General features: G+C 39.8%; 1 long non-coding RNA gene across 2 annotated transcripts in view; it reads right to left on the minus strand.

Annotated features, from left to right (window-relative positions):
- Positions 1 to 4,303: 4,303 nt before the first annotated feature.
- Positions 4,304 to 26,090, minus strand: part of LOC131395264 (uncharacterized) — a 255,526-nt gene continuing 233,739 nt past the window's right edge. For both annotated transcript variants that reach the window (XR_009216334.1, XR_009216331.1), the window contains one exon: positions 4,304 to 4,821. This is a non-coding gene — a long non-coding RNA (uncharacterized LOC131395264). The remainder of the gene's footprint in view (positions 4,822 to 26,090) is intronic.

Raw genomic sequence — 26,090 nt, forward strand, 5'->3', positions numbered from 1 at the left:
TTAGAACAAAGAAATAAGTCTGTAAACAAGACCTCAAAATGGTAATTGACTAAGAAATTTGGTTAATTTTGTGACTTACAACACTTTAAAATAATAATAACCAGAATTATGATTGATAACCAGGACAGATCAGAATTTCAGTAATGTTATACAATTTTAAAATGCCTATATCAATAACATTTACACACAAAATACCACTTAAGCAGGTTTATCATCACTTGTCTGACAATGCTTCCCATGTAGTTTAACATACTGAGTAAGCCTAATAAGTTTAGTATCTTCCTCCTTATAGGAAGAGAACAAATATCTACACACTATGATGAGAACAAGACAACATCAGTTGTGGACAGCTGCCCCAAGACTTCGGACCAGGCCAGTATTCTCAACCTTAAATCCACTCATTTAAACCTTTGTTATGCTTAAACTGTATACCTATTTTATAATTTGATGGTGCTCAGGGCAAGCTGCCCCAGGAGGCACCACTCTGGTATGCGGATTCTTTCAAGCTGAAGACAATAAGGACTCAGAGAACTCAGGAAGAATATTTGAGTTTCCCCTCCCAAACTGCCTAAAGAATTTAAAACAAAAGATCTGTTTCAAGAAAGAGTTGTTATGATGGCTGTAATGATAATGTAGGATAGAGGTTACAATAGGAAAGGCACCAAGCCTCTTTTATCAAAAACTCTGTCTCTCCCTGACCACATTATCTATAGCTGACCCTGAAAAGAATTGTCTTCCTGCCCTCTGAAGTCCCAGGCCACTACCCACCCCCAACACGCTCCTCGCCTTTAGCTTCAATACTTAAGCAAGCAGCTTAGACAGTGGGGCGAGATGCTCATTTCTGAGTTTCTCCCATGTATACATGTTATTAAACTTGGTATTATTTTCTCCTGCTAACCTGTCTTGTTAATTATTTGACCAGCCATAAGAACCTTAAGGAAAAAGGGCAGAGGGAGATTCTCCCTCTTCCCCCAACAAATTGTTACAGTTAAGATTTTCAGAATACTATCATACTTAAGGAAAGTGATTGATTTGGAACAGACTGGTTTTAAAGTCCAGGCATTTATCGGGAGGCTCCTAATATAACTTAATGGTTATATAGAACAAATCTCTGGCCTTGACTACTGGCCTGATGGCTAAAACACTGCACCCAATCTTCCCTTAAATGCAGGGAAGGATTCACAGTGACAACTGCTGCCAACATTCCTCTGCTTAAGGCCAGATGGGCTCATTCAGTGTTCCCCTGGTATCACCACCGAGCAGCTATCTATATTTGTTCCTTTTTTAGGGCTAAATGATGTCACATCACATACAGAAGCCCTTAATGACAGTCAAGCAGGAATTGCCTTATTAAATACTAAGTTGTCTTTAATAAAAAGACTGTCCTTCAAAATAGAATGACCTTAGATATTTTAACTATATCCCAAGGTGGTACACATACAATCATTCAAACTGAATGTTGTGTTTTCATACCTGCCGAGTCTTCCAGTGTGTCATCTCTGCTAAAGCACATGAAAAAGCAGGTGAATGCCATAAGAGATCCTGCATTCAGTCTTGAGTTTTTTGGTTTGCTCCCTTCTGGTATTGGTTCCCTTTTTCGATCTGGATTGTAATTCCTATTTCTATTACTTCTTGGAATTCTTGTATAATCATAATATTTAAACTAGTTGCTGTTTTCTTTACTCAGTGCTGTAAGACTGTCATGTAAGCTGGAGTAATGAAAGCTGAGGCGGTCGATTGATCTTATAACCTTGGACAAACCTCCTTTTTGATAAGGACTAGGCCTAAGAACTCATTTTAAACTAATCTTTTCAAAGAAGTTAAATTATTATCATTGTTACTGTACTTGTTCTATAATTGTGAATAGCATAAATACCAGGAGTCATAAAAAGCACATATGCAATGTTTGTGCAACAACCTAAAACTAATTCAAAACCCATGAAATGCTTCCTCTATTAGTATATATATATACCTCTTTGCTTGTCCACTATATCCAATTAATTCCCCCCAAGGTGGACAACTGGGCAAATAAATGAGACAAAAGCCTGGCACCGAGGGACATGAGGGACCCAGGGCAGGCAGCAACCACTCTGGGCCAAAAGACAATATTTTGATCATCAATGTTTTTTATCAAAAGATTATAGATCAAAAGGGAGAAAATGATAAATAAATGGCAAGCAATAGGATATATTGGAGCATATGAGGAAGCCATTTGGGGTAAAACTAATTCGGCCTGGGTTTGTTTTTCCAGAAGGGCCTGTCACCTGCATCGTGTATCTGCTTTGCCATGTCCCAAAGAGAAGAATAAATTCCCTTAAGATAAGGATGCAACTTCCACCTCCTTGGCATTTCCTTAAGGATAAGCATTTCTCCCTAGGCTGGGATTTGACTGCTGCACTGATCCTGTGACCACCCAGCTCTAGACAACAGACCTGACACCAGCCACACCCTCCCCACTCTGTCCATCAATAGCTATTCTGGCAGAGCAATCTGGCAGGGCGATCTTGTGGCTATTGTGAAAGGGACATTGCAATCTGATGTGATACATGGTATTTGATGGTATATAACCACTCTGTACACTCCACTTCTTTGGTGCCCTTCCTTCTTTAGGGAAAGAAGGCCCTGGGCCATGGTCCTCAAAAGTTGGCTCATAATAAACTCACCCCAATTTTGATTTATAGATTGATTATAGATTATTTACGTCAACATGTTTTACATGTAATATCTTGAAAGGAAAAAACAATAAAGTAGCAGCCCTGCATTACACATGAATATTGTGCTCCCCCTGGAGGGAAAAGGAGGATACAACATTGGTCGAGTACTTTATTTTATAATCCACTGGTGCCTTTCAAAAATATAGCTATTATTGTAAGAGTAAAGATATCCTTAAGAATACTGTCACAAAACAGGTTTTCCCAGCTTCTTTTTGTCAGAGATGAGACCTACATCAGGCTGGGGCACTTGAAGAGGCATGGGGGACTCAGCTGAGGGTTATTTAATTACAGTGAGTTAATTAGCCAGTAGCGAATAAGATGCAGAATGATTAAAATGAGGTAAAGGGACATAAAGTTGGAAATAATTAAGAAAAATAGTGCCTTCAAAATATCCTCTTATTATTTTTATAGCTTTTGTTTTGAGGCATGACTAGGATATTATGTTAGATTTTTCTAAATCCTTATCTCCAGGGCATATATTACTGAGTTTTTCATTAAATATGATAATGCCAAAGAAAACCTTGACAAAAGTATTCTGTGCTATCAACAAGGACAAAACATGTACAACATTGCTCTATATATTAAGATTCCAGCTGTAATAGTCAAAATATATATTCATGTGTGTAAAATTATAATGATTTTCTATTTTTCTCGGGCTGTGAACCATGGTAAAATATATAGTAATAAGCAGAAAACCTGATGAACTAGGTGATTTAAAACACCTGATGTTACAGCTAGGCCATTCAAGGGTGAAATAGATCAATTTAAATTTCACACCTTCTCCTTTCCTTGTAGCCAGTGAAGTGTCTGGAAGACTGAAAACACATAAAATTAATTGAGAGTTAACAGTATTTGGAAGCAATTGAGGTTAAGTCCTCAACAATGGTGGCCCTTACTTCTGGAGCCATTGACTCTTTGTCATAAGTTTATTGTATAGACGAGTTCTATTCTTAGATGATTTGTGTATGTTTCATAGAAGAGAGACAGGGCAGGAGAATTAACTATCACTCTACACCGGTTCCTTTACTGTATTACCTCATGCAATTCTTACAGTAATCCTTTAAAGTAACTATTATAATTCATATTTAACTGATAAAGAAAACCATTTTTAGGGGCCTGCCTGGTGGGAGAAGCAGTTAAGTGCGCTCATTCCACTGCACCAGCCCGGGGTTCACCGGTTCTGATCCTGGGCACGTGCCAATGCACCGCTTGGCAAGCCATGCTGTGGTGGTGTCCCGTATAAAGTGGAGGAAGATGGGCACGGATGTTAGCCCAGGGTCAGTCTCCCTCAGCAAAAAAAGAAGAGGATTGGCAGATGTTAGCACAGGGCTGATCTTCCTCACAAAAAAAAATTAAAAAAAGACCATGTTTACAAAATTGATCAAGGGTAAAAGGGAAGATCTGAACATCAGTCTGTTGGGTTTTATGCCTCATATTCTCTCCACTGTGATAAAAATGGTGCTTCCACATGGGTACTCACCATCTTGCTATTTAATACCGGCTCCTGCCAACAACATTGGATGAGATGAGATGAGAAGTTTATTTCCAAAGTTATTCTATTATATTTAAATTATACTATTTATGAGTCAAATGTCAAGTCATATTTTAGAGGCATAGAGAACAACTGGTTACTTCACCTACACATTTTCCAGTTTTACTATAACATTCGTGTGCCACATTCTGTCAACTTTGTGTCAACTTTACCAACTTTAGTGCTTCACTGTTCTTTTTTTAAAAACTTACAATTTCATTTTCCATGTAAAGCACCTTGCTGTTTTCTTCTGAGTCACTAGATGGCAGTTCTGTATCTCTGTAAATTACCACTGCAGCAGGAAATGAGAGGTCTTAAGCCAGTTTGTTCTGTACAAATGATGGACATAGGAGGACTTCTGGTCCATCAAGGCTGCCTGTGTTATTCTGTGGCCATAACGGGGATGTCCAGGACTGCTTAGTCAGGCATGAAGCAGAGTCAGAAAGCATCCTCTAAGTTCTTCTTCAGATGTGAGTTCAGGCACTTACCATCTCACCTGAGCACACTAGAGTTTATTGAATGTGTTCTGACTCTTCCTCTCTCTGTGTAGTTAATAAGTCTGGGAGCTCCATACCCCTAGAAAAAACACATGACACATAAAGCCTTTTCTCAACTAAACGGAATTGAGGGCTATGGTGTTGTCCGAGAGTCTGATGCTTAAAGCAAACGCAGCTGGTGCTCATATAGAGGGAAAGAGTGTCAGCTACTCCTGGAGGGCTTTTAGTGATGCTCCTATGGAATGAGCAAGTTTAAAATAAAACCACATGGCTTAAACTTCACTGATTATTTTATTTTCAAGTAATATGCTGTGAAAATCTGCTATGTCTAAAAAACTATTTCATAAAACTGAAACAATTCTCTTTTTTATTCTCTGGTATTTGAAATACTATTAAAACTGTAAATCCTTTAACATTCTACAATATATAAATAGGCAAATATCAATTATATTCTCAAAAAAAGTTTGTTCCCATGTTAAAGATTAATATATGATATCAAAATGGGTTACCACCCAGTTTTTAACTAAATTTTTGCTTTTGAAATTACATATAAAATTTGTGTTTTGAAGTATTTTCCTAAAACTCAGCATCTTTCTGATATAAATGGACTAGTTGAAAGGTAACTAGAATGAAATTTGATCTTTAAAACTCTAGCTTTGTGTAAGAATTGATAATATCAGGCAGTTGAAAGTTGGGTCTCTCCACGTTATGATCTTTATTAATTGTGAATAGCCACATCTATTACAAAGTGCTGAATAATAAAAAGAAATTAAACAATATCAGCACTCTCCTACCACACACATACAGTTTATATGCAAATAAACTCTCAAAGGTCAGAAAAATGCTTATGATATCGGATAACTGGTAAAATACTATCTCATTCCAGTTTCAACCTCATTTGAAATTGACTTAAAACTCTTCTCTTAGGATCCCGCTCTGATCAGTGCCCCCTGGTCCCCTCAATGCCTCATTTGATTGCAAACCTATCTGAGGAATTGAATATTCTTTTCTATTTGTTCTCTTTAAGATATCTGTGATAGTGTTTTTTATACAATGACCACTTGGTACAATTTATTATTCGTTTCAGAAACATCTTGGGCCCGCCTCGTGGCTTAGCAGTTAAGTGTGCGTGTGGCGCTACTGGCAGCCTGAGTTCGGATCTCGGGCGCGCACTGACGTACCGCTTCTCTGGCCATGCTGAGGCTGCATCCCACGTATAGCACCTAGAAGTATGTGCAACTATGACATACAACTATCTAGTGGGGCTGTGGGGAAAAAAAAAGGAGGAGGATTGGCAATAGATGTTAGCTCAGAGCTGGTCTTCCTCAGCAAAGAAAAAGAGGAGGATTAGCATGGATGTTAGCTCAGGGCTGATCTTCCTCACACACACAAAAAAGAAACATCTTTATTTAGGAACAAATCAAGGAAACAGATGTGAGGAATGTAGGGTCACCTAGTTGATGGTGCCTTTTTTTTTCAAATGTTTTGTTTATTGCAGTAACATTGGTTTATAACATTGTATAAATTTCAGGTGTACATCATTATACTTCTATTTCTGCATAGATTACATCATGTTCACCATAGTGGTTGCACCAGTTTGCACTCCCACCAACAGTGTATGAGACTTCCCTTCTCTCCACATCCTCTCCAACACATGTTGTTTCCTGTCTTGTTAATTATAGCCATTCTGACGGGCGTGAGGAGATATCTCATTGTAGTTTTAATTTGCACTTCCCTGATAGTTAATGATTTTGAACATCTTTTCATGTGTCTGTTGGCCATCTGTATATCTTCTTTGGAGAAATGTCTGTTCAGGTCTTTTGCTCATTTTTTAATTGGGTTGGTAGTTTTTTTGTTGTTGAGATGCATGAGTTCTTTATATATTTTGGAGATTAAGCCCTTATCACATGTATGGTTTGCAAATATATTCTCCCAATTGTTAGGTTGTCTTTTCATTTTGTTGATGGTTTCCTTTGTTGTGCAGAAGCTTTTTAGTTTGATGTAGTCCCATTTTTTAATTTTTTCTATTGTTCCTCTTGCCAGGTCAGACATGGTGCTTGAAAATATGTTGCTAAGACCAATGTCGAAGAGTGTACTGCCTATATTTTCTTCTAGAAGTTTCATAGTTTCATGTCTTACATTCAAGTCTTTAACGCATTTGGAGTTAATTTTTATGTATGGTGTACGGTAAGGGTCTACATTCATTTTTTTGCATGTGGCTATCCAGTTTTCCCAACACCATTTGTTGAACAGACTTTCTTTTCTCCATTGTATGTTGTTGGTTCCTTTGTCAAAGATTAGCTGTCCATAGATGTGTAGGTTTATTTCTGGGCTTTCGATTCTATTCCATTGATCTGTGTGTCTGTTTTTGTGCCAGTACCATGCTGTTTTGGTTACTATAGCTTTGTAGTATATTTTGAAATCAGGGAGTGTGATACCTCTAGCTTTGCTCTTTTTTCTCAGGATTCCTTTAGCTATTTGGGGTCTTTTGTTGTTCCATATAAATTTTAGGATTCTTTGTTCTATTTCTGTGAAAAGTGTTGTTGGAACTTTGATAAGGATTGCATCGAATCTATAGATTGCTTTAGGAAGTACGGACATCTTAACTATGCTAATTCTTCCAATCCAAGAGGACGGAATATCTTTCCATTTCTTTGTGTCTTCTTCAATTTCTTTCAGCAATGTTTTACAGTTTTCCGTGTACAGCTCTTTCACCTCTTTGGTTAAGTTTATTCCTAGGTATTCTACTCTTTTTGTTGCAATTGTAAAAGATATTCTATTCTTTTTGTTGCATTTGTAAATGGGGTTGTATTCTTTTTTTTTTTTTGAGGAGATCAGCCCTGTGCTAACATCTGCCAATCCTCCCCCCTTTTTTTTTTTGCTGAGGAAAACTGGCCCTAGGCTAACATCCGTGCCCATCTTGCTCCGCTTTATATGGGATGCCGCCACAGCATGGCTTTACAAGTGGTGCGTCGTTGCACACCTGGGATCTGAACTGGCGAACTCCGGGCTGCCGCAGCAGAGTGTCTGCACTTAACCACTTGCACCACCAGGCCAGCCCTGGGGTTATATTCTTAATTTCTCTTTCTGCTACTTCGTTGTTAGTATATAGAAATGCAACTGATTATTGTAGGTTGATGTTGTATCTTGCAACTTTATCATATTTGTTTATTAGTTCTAAAAGTTTTCTGGTGGATTCTTTAGGTTTTTCTATATATAAAATCATGTCATCTGCAAGTAGTGACAGTTTCACTTCTTCCTTTCCAATTTGGATTCCTTTTATTTCTTTTTCTTGCCTGATTGCTCTGGCTAGGACTTTCAGTACTATGTTAAATAGGAGTGGTGAGAGTGGGCATCTTTGTCTGGTTCCTGTTCTTAGAGGGATAGCTTTCAGTTTTTCACCATTAAGGATGATATTAGCTGTGGGTTTGTCATATACGGTCTCTATTATGTTGAGGTACTTTCCTTCTATACCCATTTTATTCAAAGTTTTTATCATAAATGGATGCTGTATCTTGTCAAATGCTTTCTCTGCAACAATTGAGATGATCATGTGATTTTTATTCTTCATTATATTAATTTGGTGTATTACATTGATTGATTTGCAAATGTTAAACCATCCCTGCATACCTGGAATAAATCCCACTTGATCATGGTGTATAATCTTTTTAACGTATTGTTGTACGCGATTTGCTAGTATTTTGTTGAGGATTTTTGCATCGATGTTCATCAGTGATATTGGCTTGTAATTTTCTTTTTTTTGTGTTGTCCTCCTCTGGTTTTGGTATCAGGGTAATGTCGGCTTTGTAGAATGAGTTAGGGAGCTTCTCCCCCTCATCAAATTTTTGGAAGAGTTTGAGAAGGATAGGTATTAAGTCTTCTTTGAATGTTTGGTAGAATTCACCAGGGAAGCCATCTGGTCCTGGACTTTTATTTTTGGGGAGGTTTTTGATTACTGTTTCGATCTCCTTACTGGTGATAGGTCTATTCAAATTCTCTACTTCTTTTTGATTCAGTTTTGGAAGGTTGTATGATTCTAAGTATTTATCCATTTCTTCCAGATTGTCGAATTGGTTGGCATATAACTTTTCATAGTATTCTCTTATAATCTTTGGTATTTCTGAGGTGTCTGTTGTAATTTCTCCTCTTTCATTTCTTTTTTTTTTTTTTTTTTGTGAGGAGATCAGCCCTGAGCTAACATCCGCCAATCCTCCTCTTTTTTTCTGCTGAGGAAGACGGCCCTGGGCTAACATCGGTGCCCATCTTCCTCCACTTTATATGGGACGCCGCCACAGCATGGCTTACCAAGCAGTGCATCGGTGCACGCCCGGGATCCAAACCAGCGAACCCCGGGCCGCCGCAGCGGAGCGCGCGCACTTAACTGCTTGCACCACCGGGCCGGCCCCTCCTCTTTCATTTCTGATTTTACTTATTTGTGCCTTCTCTCCTTTTTTCTTGATGAGTCTAGCTAAAGATTTGTCAATTTTGTTGATCTTTTCAAAGAACCAACTCTTGGTTTTATTGATTTTTTCTATTGATTTTTTGGGTCTCTATTTCATTTATTTCTGCTCTGATTTTTATTATTTCCTTTCTTCTACTGATTTTGGGCTGTGTTTTTTCCTCTTTTTCCAGTTCCTTTAGGTGCATTGTTATATTGTTTATTTGAGATTTTTCTTGTTTGTTGAGATAGGCCTGTATTACTATAAACATCCATCTCAGAACTGCTTTTGCTCTATACCATAAATTCTGGTATGTCGTATTTTCATTTTCATTTGTCTCCAGGTATTTTTTTATTTCTTCTTTGATTTCTTCATTGACCCGGTCGTTGTTCAGTAGCATTTTCTTTAATCTCCATGTATTTGTGGCTTTTCTGAGTTTCTTCCTATAGTTGATTTCTAGTTTCATACCGTTGTGGTCAGAAAAGATGCTTGGTATTATTTCAATCTTCTTAAATTTATGGAGACTTGTTTTGTGGCCTAATATGTGATCAATCCTGGAGAATGTTCCATGTGCATTTGAAAAGAACGTGTATTCTTCGGTTTTTGGATGGAATGCTCTGTGTATATCTACTAGGTCCATCTGTTCTAGTGTATCATTTAAGGCCAATGTTTCCTTATTGATCTTCTGTTTGGATGATCTATCCGTTGGTGTAAGTGGAGTGTTAAAGTCCCCTAGAATTATTGTGTTAATGTCTATTTCTCCTTTTATGTCTGTTAATAATTGCTTTATATATTTAGGTGCACCTACATTGGGTGCGTAGATATTTACAAGTGTTATATCCTCTTGTTGGATTGTTCCCTTGATCATTATGTAATGCCCTTCTTTGTCTCTTTTTACAGTTTTTGTTTTAAAGTCTATTTTGTCTGATATGAGTACTGCTACCCCAGCTTTCTTTTCATTGCCATTTGCATGGAGTATCTTTTTCCATCCCTTCACTTTCAGTTTGTGAGTGTCTTTAGGTCTGAAGTGTGTCTCTTGTATGCAGTATATATATGGGTTTTGTTTTTTTATCCAGTCAGCCACCCTGTGCCTTTTAATTGGAGCATTTAGTCCATTGACGTTTAAAGTAGCTATTGATAAGTATGTACTTACTGCCATTTTTTAACTTTTTTTCTCAGTGTTTTAGTAGTCCTTCTCTGTTCCTTTCTTCTTCTGTACAGAATTGATGGTCTCTTTAGTTTGACCTCTGTCTGAAAGCTCTACTCTTTAACTCCCCTCCTCCCTCCTTTTATGTTTTTGATATCATATCTAACTTCTTTTTTCTGCATCTGTATCCATTACCCTCTTATCATGGAAATAAATAATTTTTCCTATTTGTTTTCTTCTCTTTTCCCCTTAAATCAGTCCTTTTAACTTTTCATGTAACACTGGTTTGTTGGTGATAAACTCCTTTAATTTTTGCTTGTCTGGGAAATTTTTGATCTCGCCTTCCATTTTGAATGATAACCTTGCTGGGTGGGGTATTCTTGGCTGTAAGTTTTTTCCTTTTTAGCACTTTAAATATCATGCCATTCTCTTCTAGCCTGTAAGGTTTTTGCTGAGAATTCAGCTGATAGCCTTATGGGGTTTCCTTTGTATGTAACTTGTCTTTCTCTTGCAGCTTTTAGAATTCTCTCTTTATCTTTAATTCTGGACATTTTGATTATGATGTGTCTTGGTGTGGGTCTCTTTGGGTTTATCGTGTTTGGAGCTCTCTGTGCTTCCTGTACTTGGATGTCTGTTTTGTCCCTTAGGTTAGGGAAGTTTTCATCTATTATTTCTTGAAATAGATTCTCTGCCCCTTTTTCTCGCTCTTCTCCTTCCAAGACACCTATCACACAGACGTTAGTGTGCTTGATGGTATCGCAGAGGTCCCTTAGACTGTCTTCACTCTTCTTAACTCTTTTCTCTTTTACCTGTTCAGCTTGGGTAATGTCTTCTAGTCTTTTGTCTATCTCACAGATTCATTCTTCTGTATCCTCTACTCTGCTTTTGAGTTCCTCTAGTGAATTTTTCATTTCCAGTATTGTATTCTTCATTTCTGATTGGTTCTTTTTATATCCTCCATTTCTTAGCTGGCATTCTCACTGAGTTCATCTATTCTTCTCCCCAGATCAGTGAGCATCCTTAACACTCTTTGTTTGACCTCTCTGTCAGGTAGGTTGCTCATTTCCATTTCACTTAGTACCTTTTCTGGAGTTTTGTCCTGTTCCCCTACTTGGAATGTATTCCTTTGCCTCCTCATTTTGCCTCTTTCCCTGTGTTTGTGTCTACATATTAGGTAGGTCAGCTACGTCTCCTGCTCTTGGATAGCTGACCTTATGTAAGTGATGGCTTAGGAGGCCTGCAGTGTGCTTCCCTCAGTTCTCAATGTTCCAGCGGTGACTACTATGTGGGCTATGCATGGCCTTCTGTTGTGGCCTGTTTGCTCTCCCTGTAGGCACCCAGGGAGGCCGAGTTATGCTCCTGGCCAGCTGTTGTAATGCTCAGCTGCTTGTAGTTGTTGTGGGTCCTTCAGTCTCTTTATGAGGTGTGGGGAGCCTCAGCACAGTTGGCTGCAAGTTCTAACACCACATTTGTGTTGCAGTATTTCTTTTAAGTGAGTAGGCCCCCAGTGTGGCAGGTTGTTAGGCTCAGGGCCTTACAATTGCTATAAGCCTACAGCCTTTGGGTCTCTTGTCAGCTCTCTGAGGATTGCAGCTGGGTGGGGCTGGCCTCAGGTATGGGAGCACTCAATTGTTTCAGGCTTTGGAAGGTGGGGCAAACCCCCTTTGTGGGTCTTTGAGAAACACAAGTCTTCTGCAGCTGACAAGCCTTGCCGCCCACAGGTCCACACACACCGTCAACACAGTCCTGCCCCGTGTGTGTGCCCCAACCTCCCAAAGCGGACCCAGTCTCTCCACAGTGGGAACCCCACACACTCCACCACTGCCCCACACTCTCCACCTGCTCCTTGTGCACGCCCTGCCCCAATGAAGTTGTCTCAGTTGATAGGCTGCAGAGATTATAGTCACCAATCTATGCAGGCCCACAAGTTGCCTGAGGGCTTGTTGTTGGGTGGGGCCAGTCTCTAGGGTGGGCTGCCTGCCCTGGCTGAGCTGCATTAAATTGGTGCTCTAGAGGGTGGGACAGACCCTGGGCTAGCAGACCTCAGGGAGAACTCCAATGGCGTCTATGTCAGCACGCCCACACCAGGCCACAACAATATTCGCCACAAATGTCCCAGTCCCTGGAGAGGTCTCACCTCTCACCGAGATGCACACAGGGCCTATTAGGTGAATCTCTTTTCACCAAAGCACTGTACACCTTTCTTTCTGGTGATTTTTGGTTGCTTTCTAAAACGAGTGAGTTTGTGCATGGGCCCTTTAAGAGCCGGTTTCTAATTTGTTTGTGAACCAGCTTTTCTGGGGGTACTCCCTAATGTTTTAGTAACAGACAAAGTCAGTTATTCTGCCACTCGTCTCGATGGTACTGGGTCCACAACATGCCCACAGTGGGGGTGCTTCCCGGCTCAGGGCCCCGCTCCTCCAGGGAGGGCTGCGTAACTTTGGGTGACTCCTGGATGGCCATGAGGCACTGCGGCTTGTGAAGGTGGCATTTTTCCTCTCCAGAAGGGAGTTTCTTCCTCGTCTACCTCAGTTAGGATTGTCTGTTGTTGCAGGGGTTCCTCTTATCCTGTTTTCAGTTCTGTCTCAGTGGTAATTTTTCCACGAGTAGTTGTAAATTGGCTGTGTCTGCGGGAGGAGGTGAGTTCAGAGTCTGCCTGTGCTGCCTTGTCTTCCTCCTCCTGATGGTGCTTGAGGGATTTCTCACGTGAGTCTTGGCATAGAAAAGTTTAAAGAGTAAAGCAGCATTTGTCAGATCAAAAGTGTTGGGTGAACATAATTCTGAAGGAATAATGATGGAGAAGTAAAAACAAGAAGCCACTTGAATTGCATTGGAAGGTATTAGAGACATCAAAGGCCTGGGAAAAACACCTTGTTTAATGTAAGTTCTTTCTAAACTCTAAGGCAAAAAATAATATGAATTTACATGGTAATTATAAACCACTAAACAACAATTCACAAGACAAGTAAACAACTAAAATAGAAACCAGAATAAGAAAAATAGAAGTTAAAGGAGAGATGGAGAGTGATGGTTGGGGTCAGAAAACATGGCTTAGTCATCCTTGAAGTCTCCTTCAGACTCTGATCATTCTTACTGCTCAGTAAACACTTTGAGCCCATCAGCCTGGGGAGGGGCAAAGTGAGAGGTGGTTGGAGGGAAGACAATGCAAGGATACCCTTGTGGAGGCACTGACATTGAAAATCAGTGACATTTTGCAAAGGTGTTTACCATACTATATTAAGGATTATTCTGGAAAGTTAAGGATTTTCCTGGAATTTACATTTTCATTTTATGGAAACTCCAACTAGCCCAGAGAATGATTTAGATATTTCAGCTTTAGAAATAAAGAGAGGGGCCACCCCTGTGGCACAGCGGTTAAGTGCGCACGCTCCACTGCGGCGGCCCCGGGTTGACAGGTTTGGATCCTGGTGCGCACCGACATACCATTTGTCAAACCATGCTGTGGTAGCATCCCATATAAAGTAGAGGAAGATGGGCACAGATTTTAATCCAAGGCCAATCTTCCTCAGCAAAACGAGGAAGATTGGCATCAGAAGTTAGCTCAGGGCTGATCTTCCTCACACACAAAAAAAATAATAAAAAAAAATAAGTTGATGGTTCAGGAGTTTATATGAGCTGTTTTAAGGTCTTGAGACTAGAGGCTTTGAAGGGTACCGGTACATTTCCTAGGTGGAGAAAAACCATGGGGGAATTTCCTAGGCCAAGGGACCTTAGGGGAAGCTTGGAGCAAACTGAGTTGGTTGTCCTTTTAATTTGGCTTTAAAATTGGAAATAATTATGTTTATAAGGTCTGAACAAAACTGCTTGATAAAGAAATGTGAGTCTGAACTTGTTCACCTATGAAGAAAAGAGACATGGCTCCTGCCGATTGAAAAGGCGTTTTACAAGTGACAGAAAATCCTCAGTAGGAGTGTCAGAGGTGAACTTCACAACCTATAGCGGTCCTATAGGGCGTTCCATTATCATTCACGTTAATTAATTATAGCTTCGTCCGGGGACTGGCACATGAGGGTTTGTCACCCGCACTCTGAACCCCCTCGGTGGTCCTAGACTGCCAGCAGGAGAAATCGAGACATGTAAGAGAGTGATTACGACATTCCTTTAGAGAATAACACTCAAAGCAGCACACTTGTGACCCACTACACAGTTCCTAGAAGTTGTTCAGACTTTATAAAAAAACAAACAAAAAAACAGAACAAAAATGGGAAACCATGCTTCAAAAGCCTGCTGGCTTCCAGAAGGACAACCCCCCACGGGGACTTCCGCTGGTTTCACGTATACTGCATATGGAAACAATCCTTGCAAGTATTTAACTAAATGGGAAAGGTTAACTAAGGATGACTTAGGTCGTAAATGGCCAAAATTGGGAAAGTTTGACTTCTGAAAACTACTGTATTTGCACACACAGGTTGAAAAAGCCTGCAATAAAACCAAAACAAAAGAAGGGGAAGCTTATTACGATTGGCATTTAGAGGCTTCAAAGAGTAATAATGATAAAATGACTTCTTTAAAGGAGACTAACCATAAACTGACTGAGACCATTTCTGAATTAAAGAGAGAGAAGTCAGAAGCTGTCCACCCCCTTCACCTCCTCTACCTCCTCCACCGCCGCCGCTTTCAGCACCTCAGAGCTCATCTTCTCCCTCAGCACCCGTGTATCCTTTCCTTTCTGAGCTTCCGTACCCTGATCTATCCACTTTAACTCATCCTCTCTCAACTCTTCCTCCCTCACCTCCTCCTCCTCCCTCACCTCCTCCTCCTCCTTCACCTCCTCCTCCTCCTTAACCTTCCCCTCCTCCTCCACCTCTAGAGAAAACAAGGAGTAACTCTCAGGGAGCAGATACTGAAAGTCCTAAAGTTATAGTGGTTCCCTCTAAGGAGAAACCTGTTACTGGGTGAGGTGAGCCTGCTCTTGTGTATACTCCTTGGACTAGAAGTGAATTTAAGAATTTGATGAAGGACTTCCCAGACCCTTTGCAATATCCTTTAGGGTTTGCTCAAGAATTTAATTTTATTGTTAGAACATATGCACAGGACATTCAGATTTATATCAGCTTGTGCATTTGCTGGTGTCTGAGAACAAAGCAAATGAATGGATAAAAGAGGCAGATTGGAGAGACCTCCTGGAGGATTTCCATAGGCATGAGCCTCATGACCTTAAAGAGTGTAGGGATATCGCTCAAAACTTACACAAAGCCATTCCAGTAGTTTTTCCCAGGAAGATAGATTGGTCTAAAGTCCATCAATGTAAGCACAGACCCGAGGAATCTATCTTTGATTATTTTGAAAGGCTTGAGAAAACCTTCAAACAGCACTCTGGGATGGCTCCTGAATGTTTTGAGGATCAATAAAATGATTCAGTTTTCAATTCAATTTCCTTCGAAGGATTAGATGAGGAATTAGCAATGTTAGTTAAGAGACATGAACTGGATTGGACTTTAATAGGCTCTTGTCACTATTACACATAAACCATCTAAAACCTTCCAGAAAAAAAAAGGCCACTAAGTTTATGAGTATACAGCTACAACAGCTTCGTGGCCCAACAAACGCCATCCTTGAGGGTATTATGCAAAGTGAAATAAGTCAGAGGGAGAAGGTCAAATACCGTGTGATTTCCTTCATTAAGTAGTAGATAATAACAACAATAAACAAACACATAGGGACAGAGATTGGAGTGGTGGTTACCAGAGGGGAAGGGGGGAGGGAGGAGGGTGAAAGGGATAATTTGGTACATGTGTGTGGTGATGGGTTGTAATTAGTATTTTGGTGGTGAACATGATGTAATCTATGCAGAAATAGAAATACAATGATGTACACCTGAAATTTTTACAATGTCATAAACCAATGTTACTGCAATAAACAAAAAATTAAAAAAAAAGAATCTAACCAGAAACGAAATCACCGTTTCTGTTACTATTGCAAAAAGCCTGGTCATTTCAAACAAGACTGCCATAAACTCAAATGGGATTTAGGGGGTGACAACAATAAACAGGAATAGGGCTGCTCAGAAGATTACGAGAGGGTATTTCCCCTCCTCCTCACAAATGCCATAGGGGAAATTGAGATAACTATTGGAGGGGAAACTTTAAAGGTCCTTGTAGATGCCGGGGCTACCTTTTCTGTCCTCAACCCTACCCTTATTCATTGCCCTCTCCCTCGGAGTAAACAGATAGTTCAATTGGTAGGGGTTTCGAATTTTCCAATGCAGGTTTTTAAATCAGAACCAGTAATTTTTGAATTAAGAACCATCACAGGAAAAAATGTGTTTCTCCTGGTTAAATGTGCTCCAATTCATTTGATTGGACGAGATCTTCTAGAAGCATACAACGTCCTTTTCACAAAAGGGTGAAATGCTTCTAGATTCAGAAAATCGGGATGTTGACCAGACTGTAATTGCTGAAAGGTTGATGATTGTGAAATCAATGACTCAAATAGAAGAGAAAACTGATGACCTGTTATTACAAGTTCCTAGAGAATTATGGTCATCATCCTCTTCAGATATTGGGAAAATTAAATCAGCCACTCCTATTAAGGTGACTTTGACAACTCTAAGCCTCTATCTAATATTCGGCAATATCCACTTAGACCAGAGGCATTAAATGGGATAAGCCCTATCGTTCAGGAATTTCTTGAAAAGAGACTTATAATTCCTTGTACTAGTCCCTGTAATACACCTATCTTACCTGTAAAAAAGTCGAATGGGAAAGGCGGGAGATTTTTTCAAGATCCGAGACCTATAAAGAACATCGTGATTCCCCAACATCCTGTGGTTCCTAACCCACACACTTTGCTCTCGGCCATTCCAAATAACAGCTGCTATTTCTCAGTCACTGATTTGGGCAGTGTCTTCTTCAGCATTCCCGTGGAAAAGAATAGTCAATATCTTTTTGCCTTCACGTGAGAAGATCGCCAGTATACCTGGACAGTGATGCCACAGGGCTATACTGAGACGCCCACTTATTTTTCCCAGATACTCAAGGCTGATTTAGTGAATATAGAATTCCCTAATGACTCCACTTTAATTCAATATGTGGATGATTTCTCTTGCATTCAAACACTAAGTTGGATTCTCAGAAGGACACAATTTATCTGTTGCAACAGCTAGCATCTAAGGGGCATAAATTGTCCAAGGACAAATTACATTTTTTGCCTGCCTGTTGTAAAACATCTAGGACACTTGATATCTAAGGATGGACTGTGGATTGATTCTGAAATGATTAAAGGAATCCTGGTTTTTTCTCTCCCTAAGACAAAGTTAAGAGGATTCCTAGGACTAACTGGATATTGCAGGAACTGGGTACCTAACTTTTCACTTATTGCCCAGCCCTTATATACATTACTAAATTCTGACCAGCCTGATTTAATTGTATGGACACCAGAAGGAGAGAAGGCAGCAACTACCTTAAAGTCTGTTTTGGCCCAAGTACCAGCTTTAGGAAATCCTAATTACAGCTTGCCATTTTTCCTCTTCATACATGAAGATAGAGGAAATCCCTTAGGTATCTTAAGTCAAAAACATGAAGGTCGACATCAACCTATAGGTTATTATAGTCAGCAGTTAGACTCAGTGGCAAAAGGGCTTCCGCCTTGTATGAGAGCCATTTCAGTAGCAGCGCTCTTATGCAAGACCAGTGAAGAAATGCTGATGGGGTCTCTTTTGACTATCTATGTTCCTCACTCAGTCAAATCTCTCCTAAATTCTCATCACACTCAGCATTACTCTGTCAGCCGACTAGCCTCCTATGAAGTTCTGTTGTTCTCTGCTCCTAATATTACCTTAGCCCTGTGTAATAATCTTATCCCTGCAACTTTACTTCTAGCATCACAAGAAGAAGATGCCCACGACTACATTTATTAACTAATTACCTACTTACTCCTAGGAATGATTTGCAAGAAACTCCCATTGATAATGCTGATCTAATTTGGTTTACAGATGGATCTTACTCAAAGGATGAACAAGGATGTTATCGAGCTGGATATGCAGTAATGTCCTCAATAGACGTAATCGAGAGTTTTTACTTACCAGACATAAAGTCAGCAGAGCAAGCCGAGTTAATTGCTTTAACTTGAGCTTGTCAATTGGTCAGAGACCAGATAGCAAATATAGACACTGACAATCGTTATCCTTTCGGAGTAGCACATGACTTTGGAATGCTGTGGAAACAACGAGGGTTTTTAACCTCTTCAGATCAGCCTATAAAGAAGGGGAAACAGGTTGCAGAATTATTATATTCTATACAGCTATCGAGACAACTAGCGATTATTAAAATGCCAGGGCATTCAAAATCTGATACTTTGGAAGCTAAAGGAAACCAGCTTGCTGATGCAGCTGCTAAACAAACAGCCTTGAAAGCTTTCCCTACCCAGCCTCGAGAATGACTGCTGCTTCCTATTAACTCTGCTAACCCAGTAAAAGACTTCCTTCTACAGGCCCAAGAAGTGGCCATGGAAGAAGAAAAACACATATGACAGTCAAAAGGGGGAATTTTTGACACCCCCTCACAGATGTGGTTTGGACCCAATAGGAAACCCATGGTACTTGTTGGAGCACAATTGCCCCTGCTCCAGCATATACACCAACTAACCCACTGGGCACCTGAAAAGGTGATTTTATGGGAAAAACAATACTTTTGGAAACTTTTTCCCACAGTGGCCCATAAAACTTATACTCGTTGTGTTATATGCCCAAAGTATAATCTAGGGAAACCACTTCATGGGTCACAAGGCCACTTTCCCCCTCCTAAGTGACCCTTTGAGGAATGGCAATTGAACTTGGTCTAAATGCCACCATCTCAAGGATATAAATATATCTTGGTAATAATCTGTATGTCCTCACATTGGGTTGAGGCCCTTCCTTGCAGAAGAGCAACGGCTCTAACAGTAGGTAAATTACTATTAGAGAGAATAATTCCTGCTTGGGGAATTCCTACCGAGTTACATAGTGACCGGGGAACTCATTTCACCGGACAAATAATTAAATCTATATGTAGTATTTGGCCAATAATGCAGCATTTCCACTGTGCTTACCATCCCCAATCCTCAGGATCGGTGGAAAGAACTAATAGCTCAATCAAAATTCAGTTGGCAAAGCTTTCAGAAGCATTTAGCCTCTCATGGCCAAAAGCTCTTCCACTAATGCACCTCAGTCTTAGATCTACATCCTTTGGTAAACATCGACTGTCTCCTTTCGAAATAATAACTGGACGACCTATACAATTAGATGAAGAAATGTAGGAACCAACTTTACTTAAAGGAGATATTTTACATTATTGTCAAGGTCTCATTGAGGCTCTTAAGAGAAATGAGAAATTGGTAGCTAATTCTTTTCGCAGTAAGCTCCCAGGAGACAAAGACCTTAAGGATCATGGATTACAACCTGGAGATTTTGTTTATTGGAAAAGATACCTAATAAAGGACTCTTTGCAGCCCCGTTGGAAGGGACCATATCAGGTGCTTTTAACCAATACATGTGCTGCAAAATTAAAAGGCATAAATTCATGAATTCACATTTCTCATTTAAAAAAGACTTCTCCACCTGAATAGACTTCAACTCCAGTCTCTGACACCCAACTTTGACAGACCAAGACGAATATCTCCAAATCAGGATGAGAAGAAGACGACATCTGTTGTAGGCAGCTGTCCTGAGACTCTGGACCAGGCCTGTATTCCTAACCTTACATCTCCTCATTTAAGCCCTTGTAGTGTTTAAGCTTTATGTAATTGCTAAAATAATCAATTTCTAGATTGCCTTACCATTTTCCTACACCAATGTTTACACTTCAACTTTATAAGATAGATTAGAACCTAATTACAAAACCATTTGTTGATTACAAAAAAAAAATGCCATTTAAGTTTTCCCTAATGCTATGTTTGTTTTTCCAATCTACATCTGAATGGACCTCTGATGGCAATGTTTTTCTGCAATGGGCACATTCCTTTGCTACACATGAAAATCAGTCTACTTGTTGGTTATGTGGCCAACTTTCACTTTCTAAGACCCTTGGTGCGTCTTTCCCTTTCGAGGCACAGATTGGAAAGCTCTAAAGCAATTTATTGTGATACGAAGATGTAGTTCTAATGTTCACAGTTCGTCTGATATTACTAATTATGATCCTGAAACATGGTCAGTAGCCCATACTATTAGTAATACAGGACACGGTTATTCTTTTCTATTACTCAAACCATCCAATTATCCCAAAAAATTGCAGATAAACAAAAGAAACCAGACATTACAGTAAAAACCATGGAAGGTTTCACACAAATTTGGGATGGATATGTTTGGCTTACTCCTAGCCATGGATCTTTAAACATACCAGCACCTTTATGTTGGTTACAGAGAAATCATTCCAAACAAAATCTACCAAATTACACTCTAAAGATAGGCTGGATATCCACTGAGTCATGTCAGAATACTATTATACATAAAAAAGTGATTGGTTTGGAACAGACTGGTCTCGAAGACCAGGCGTCTATTGGATGGCTCCTAATGGAACTCACTGGTTATGTGGAACAAACCTCTGACCTTGGCTGCCACCAGGATGGCTAGGGCGCTGCACTCTGGGCTTCTCTTGCATACAGGGAAAGAGTCGTCCAGAGCTAACATCTGTTGCCAATCTGCCTCTCCTTAAGGCCAGATGGGCTCATTCAGTGTTACACTTGTATGACCACCTAGTAGCTATATTTGCTCCTTCCTTGGGGCTGGAAGATGTCATATCACCTATAGAGGCTCTGACAAAATTTACTCAACAAGCCCTTAACGATAGTCAGGAAAGAATAGCTTTCTTAAATACTGAAATGTCTTTAATGAGAAAAGCTGTCCTTCAAAATAGAATGGGCTTAGATATTCTTACAGCAACCCAAGGTGGTACATGTGCGATCATTCAAACTGAATGCTGTGTGTTTATACCTGACGAGTCTTCCAATGTGTCACCTCTACTAAAGCACATGGAAAAACAGGTGAATGCCTTAAGTGATCCTACACCCAGCCTTGATTTGTTTGGTTGGCTCCCTTCTGGTATTGGTTCCCTTTTTCGATCTGGATTGCAATTCCTATTTCTATTACTTCTTGGAATTCTTGTACTAATCATTATATTCAAACTGTTGTTTTCTTTACCTAGTGTTGTAAGACTGGCATGCAAACTAGAGTAATGGTGGCTCGGTGACTTGAGATGGCCGATCAATCTTATAACCCTGGACAAATTTCCTTTTCTGATAAGGACTATGCCTAAAAACTCATTTTAAACTAATCTTTTAAAAAAATGTTTAATTATTATCATTGTTACCGTACTTGTTCTATAATTGTGCACAATGTAGCATAAGGGGCTATATATATTAAAAAAAAAGCACATATACAATGTTTGTGCAACAACCTAAAATTAATCCAAAACCCATGAAATGCTTCCTCTGTTTATATATATATACCTCTTTGCTTGTCCACAATATCCGACTAATTCCACCCAACGTGAATAACTGGGCAAATAGATGAGATAAAAGCCTGGCACTGAGGGACGTGATAGACCCAGGGCATGCAGCAACCACCCTGACTCTGAGGGACAATATTTTGATCATCAATGTTTTCTATCAAAAGATTATACATCAAAAGGGGGAAAATGATAAATAAATGGCAAGCAATAGGATATATTGGAGCACATGAGGAAGCCATTTGGTGTAAAACTAGTTGGGCTCGACCTAGATTTTTTTTCCAAAAGGGCCCTGTAACCTCTGTTCATCCATTATATATCTATTTTAAGCAATTAACATGTCCCAAAGACAAGAACAATACCCTTAAGATGTAAATGCAACTTCCCCCACAGTGGCATTTCCTTAAGGATAAGCATTTCTCCCTAGGCTAGGATTTGATTGCTGTGCCCATCCTGTGACCACCCAACTCAAGACAACAGCCATGCCCATGGAAACAGCAGAGCTGATACCCACCGTGTCCAACAATTGATGTGCCGACAGGTCAATGTCGTGGCTATTGTAAAAAGGACATTGCAATCACATGTGGTACATGCTCTTTGATGGTATATAACCACTCTGTACACCCCACTTCTTTTTTTTAAATAATTTTATTTATTTATTTATTTTTTCCCCCAAAGCCACAGTAGATAGTTGCATGTCATAGCTGCACATTCTTCCAGTTGCTGCATGTGGGACGCAGCCTCAGCATGGCCAGAGAAGCTGTGCGTCGGTGCGTGCCCGGGATCCAAACCTGAGCCACCAGCAGCGGAGCATGCACACTTAACTGCTAATCATGGGGCTGACCCTGTACACCTCACTTCGTTGGAGTGCTCCATTTCTTCATGAAAGGACTCTCCCGGGCTATATGGTCCTCAAAGGTTGATTCATAATAAACTCAATAAACTCCAAACCTGAGCCACCAGCAGTGGAGCATGCACACTTAACTGCTAAGTCATGGGGCTGACCCTGTACACCTCACTTCGTTGGAGTGCTCCATTTCTTCATGAAAGGACTCTCCCGGGCTATATGGTCCTCAAAGGTTGATTCATAATAAACTCACCCCAATTTTCATTTATAGATTGGTTATGGATTATTTGCGTCGACATTCTATTTGTCCCTCCAGTATCTAAACACAGTACTTGACACCTTTGGTGCACTCAGAAAATGTTTGAAGAGTGAATAAGTATGTGGGAGACCACACTGACTGGAGCAGAAGGGGCTTTTCGGGGAGTGGTAGAAAATTCGCTGACATTCCTACCATAGTAGTTGAAGCTCTGGGCTTTGGACCAGTTTGTCTGGGCACCAATCCCAGTTATTCCACTTTTAACTGGGGAATCTGTGCAAAATATTTACTCTCTGAGCCTTAGTTTCCACATCTATAAAATGGGGCTACTGAGAACTCCTGTCTCATAGGGTTTTAGCGAGATTTAAATGCATTAACTAATGTAAAGTGCTTACAAGAGCTCCTGGCACATATTAGGCACTAAAATGTTAGCTGTTGTGTTATCATTATTGCTCTTATTTCTGAGCAACACTCTGGTTTTGAAAAGATGCTTTCATAATATAGTTGATCCTCATTATTTGTGGACTCCATGTTTGCACACTTGCCCACTAGCTAAAATGTACTGGCAGCCCCCAAACGAACACTCTCAGGGCTTTCATGTCCCTTTGCAGATATGCACAAAGTGGTGAGAAATTTGATTCACTCGACGTGCACGTTCCCAACTGAGGGGGAACCGGGTGACGCTCTGCCCTCTTGTTGAGCCTATACTGTAAACAAGTGTCCTTCTTGCAGTCTATTTAGTGCAACATTTCTCATCTTTTTGTGCCTTGTGTTGGTGACTTTCCTGTTTATTATGTCCCCCATGTGTAGTGCTGCAATGCTTCCTGGTGTTCCTCAGGGCAAGAGGCTGTGACGTGCCTTTACAAAGAAAGTATGCGTGTTCGACAAGCTTCTTTCAGACACGAGTTACAGCGCTGTTGGTGTGAGTTCAATGTTAATATATCAACAACATATATTAAATAAGGTGACTTTAAAGAGAAACACAGAGAACAAGGTTGTGTATTGATCAATTGAAGAAAATGTGACTAAGGCTTGCAGGAACCTAACACTGCATTTCCCGTAGGAGCAGTGGGTCATATTCACTGATTCAGTGTTCACAGTGACTTTATAGAATGTCACACTGTGCATAATTAGAACTGGCTGTATCTTATATAATCCTCACATACTCCTTTATAGTAGGTAGGGTAAGGAACAGGGTGTCCATATTTTGCTATTAAAGTAAGGCTATTACAGACGTTATTAACCAAGTAGAGAATTTAAAATATCTTGTGCTCAGCATAAGAGCCATGATTTTTTTTTTTTTTTTAGTGAGGAAGATCAGCCCTGAACTAACATCTATGGCCAATCCTCCTCTTTTTGCTGAGGAAGACTGTCCCTGGGCTAACATCTGTGCCTATCTTCCTCCATTTTATATGGGACACCGCCACAGCATGGCCTGACAAGCGGTGCATTGGTGCGCCCCTGGGATCCGAACCTGGGCTACCAGCAGCAGAGAGTGAGCACTTAACTGGTACGCCACGGGGCTGGCCCCTAGCCATGAGTTTTTGAGCAAGGAAGATCTATGATGAACTGATGTTAAAGGAACAATTACCTGACAAGAGAATGTGGTATTGAGAGGAAGAGGGAGAACTGAACCAGAAATGAGGACCAGCTGTGAAACTCTCTAAGAATTCTCATTGCTAGTTGAGGAGATTCAGAGCTAAGGTGCTGATGTGATAAAGGAAAAGTAGCAGCCAAAGGATGAAATAATGGGTTTTGTAATCATATATAGGGTATAAATCAGGCTGTGGTTCTCAAAGTGGGGTCCCTGGACCAGCAACATCAGCAGCACCTGGGAACTGGGTAGAAATGTAAATTCTCTGGTGCTGTTGCAGACCTGCTGAACTGGAAACTCTGTGGTGGGGCCTGGCAATCTGGGTTTCAACAAGGCCCCCAGGTGCTTCTGGTGCTTCTAGTGCCCATCAAGTTTAAGAGCCAATGAATTAGAAAAATGATTCCAACACCTCACCATGCCCAGGTAAGCCACAAGGCAGGGAGGTGGTATTTGTTTGGAGGATAAGATGCATTTTAAATTTTAGGAAAAAGTAGTTCAGCATCTGTTTCATCGTAAGGTTTCCAGAGATGCCATTTTAGCTCTCTACCTGTGAAGCTCTTTTTTCCACAATATGTTCTCCTCTAGAGAGCCCTTGGTAAGTTATTTATCACTTACCACATGTTCTGAGAATCCCTTCTTTCTTGAAATCCCCTTTCAGACTTGAATACGTATTCTTGTGCATAATCTCCTCTATTTAAAATCTGGATTTCTCTTCCTATAGGATCTGTATGGCACATGCAACCTTACTGTCAATTTGGAATGCCATTGGTTTGTTCCAAAACTTTAGAAAGTTTTAGAATTTAGAACCTGATGAATAGAGAATGTATAAGCTTTTGTGTAGGACTCATATTTTTCATATGTCTAGAGATATTCCCAACTTGCCAGTAATGTGGTCCTAGATTTAGCAGAACTTGAAAATCTGAATATAGTAGAAAATGACTTATATACCTCATATTAACATTTACAAAATAAATGATCAGAATGTTAACTTACCAATAAGCACTTTCCATATTCTAGGCTCTGAAAGTATCTTGCTTACATAATAAACATGATAAAGTTTCAAAGATGAGCCAATTAACTTTTGAACAAAAGCTTGACTTGAGTGTATCTTGGCTTCCTTTTTGACAGTTGTAGCCTTAATGTTACATTAACCTTTTCTTTTTCTGGGAATCAGATGATCTTGTATTTGGTGAATATTTTAATTTTTAATGGCCACTTGTATTTTGTGATATGCACGTCTTCAAACAATCTATAAGAACTAACCATTACCACTCACATATAAGATTATACAGGAATGGAAGAATTTTGGCTGACTTGTATTTAATTGTTCAGTCAAAGCAGACGGCAGACTCTACCACATACAATGATTTAAGGGTTTGAAGCAGTATTTTTAAATACAAATAATCTCAAAATTGATAATATATACAATATATTACTTACTGTGTTAACTAACCAAAACAGTTAAATTTGCTATCTTTCCTCCATTTTTTAAGGATGCACCAATTATATAGATTCTGTACAAAATTGCAAAGATCACTTTTTCCATTTTCAAAATTTATTTATTTTAATTTTTAATAGTGAGAACCTTAGTGTTGGGTAAATTGCTGCACAATTACTGGAAATG

This window comes from Diceros bicornis, chromosome 31, assembly GCF_020826845.1.
Source record: "Diceros bicornis minor isolate mBicDic1 chromosome 31, mDicBic1.mat.cur, whole genome shotgun sequence".
Classification (NCBI taxonomy): Eukaryota; Metazoa; Chordata; class Mammalia; order Perissodactyla; family Rhinocerotidae; genus Diceros; species Diceros bicornis.